Genomic DNA, 1,483 nt, shown 5'->3' on the forward strand with positions numbered 1-1,483 from the left:
AGACTGATTGAACCAAACATGTATGTGATAAAATCCACACCTAATCAGATAAAGTACCTGAACTGCTTGGCACAGTACCCGGCACATGGTGTACTGAGACTAGAATTTTCCATGACAGTTAGTTTCATCTCTGTATGTACTGAGGTTTTTATTTGACTTTGCTTTGAATACAACTGGAGAGGCCAGTTAGGAACCTCTGTCACATTGGGTTTTGCTGCCTTGACCCACTTACCGCTTACTGTGTGCAGGTTTAATACTAAACGTTGAGGACGCAGAGGTTGATAAGATACAGTCCCCAACTTCAACAGGCGATTTGAAGTTTCCCTGTGTTATGTTATTACTATATTTGCATGCTTTTGTGCTATCTTAGCTTACTAATTTGGAAAGCAGAAGTCTGGGAAAAAGACAGAATGAAATTGGGGAGATGGTGGGGAGTGAAGAATTTTCTTAGGTATAAGCAAGGAAAAAATATTAACCATTATTGTCTCCTGTTAATAGGATTATGGGATATGGCTTTCTCTTTCTTCATAATTTCACATACTTGTCAAAATTTCTGAAAGTATGTTCAGACAAAAAAAAAGCTTCAGAATGCTTAAGACTGGAAAATGGATTTATTTTTAAAACATGACAGGTAAAATCCGCACCTAATGAGATAAAGTACCTGAAGTGCTTAGCACAGTACCTGGCACATGGTGCATGCTTAATAAATGTTAGCTCTACTGTTAATATATTATCATTATTGCTGTAAGTTAGTTCACTTGGTTGCAAGGAATGAAAGAAACTAACTGTAGCTAGTTTAAGCAAGAACTAGAGAGAGAGACAGACAGATAGATAGAGAAACAGGGCGGTATCCCAGGGAACCCAAGAGCAAAATTACAGCTAGGCCTCAAGAAAGAAATGGAAGTAAGAACTGAGGAGCTATCAGGATGCTATCGACTTTCCTCTGATACCTGCTTCATTCTTTGCTCTTTGAAGAGGCTCCTTTCTTTGCTTTTCAGTTCACATGACTTGCAGAAGAGAACCATCCATCTTCTTTACAACTCCTTCATCTTAGGTCAGCCCAGACTAAACTAGCAGCTTTTAGTTCAAATTGCAAAAGCTAAGGACAATACATTTAATTCTTTTTTCTTTTCCCTGTAGCCCTGATCATCTAGCATACTAAATAATTCATTACTTATTATGTTTATTGTTTATGCTTTGTCTCTCCAGGTGCCCATAACTGGTCTCATCAGCTGGGGCCAGGTGGGCAGGGTCATGTCTAAAACATACTTCTATTCATATTCATCCACCACTAATGGATTGGGAGACCAACAGCAATTTCCAGAGAAAGGAAAGATTATTGAAAAGAAAGGAAAGGAAAGATCTCCTCCAAAGGTTTATCTTGTTGAAAATAGTACCAAAGCTGTATTCTTTATATTTATACACTTCTCTCCTGACACAAACACAAAGTTCCCAAGGTATCCGTCAATTTGTTGGAAAAAAA

The sequence above is a fragment of the Capricornis sumatraensis genome, chromosome 7 (assembly GCF_032405125.1).
Source record: "Capricornis sumatraensis isolate serow.1 chromosome 7, serow.2, whole genome shotgun sequence".
NCBI lineage: Eukaryota > Metazoa > Chordata > Mammalia > Artiodactyla > Bovidae > Capricornis > Capricornis sumatraensis.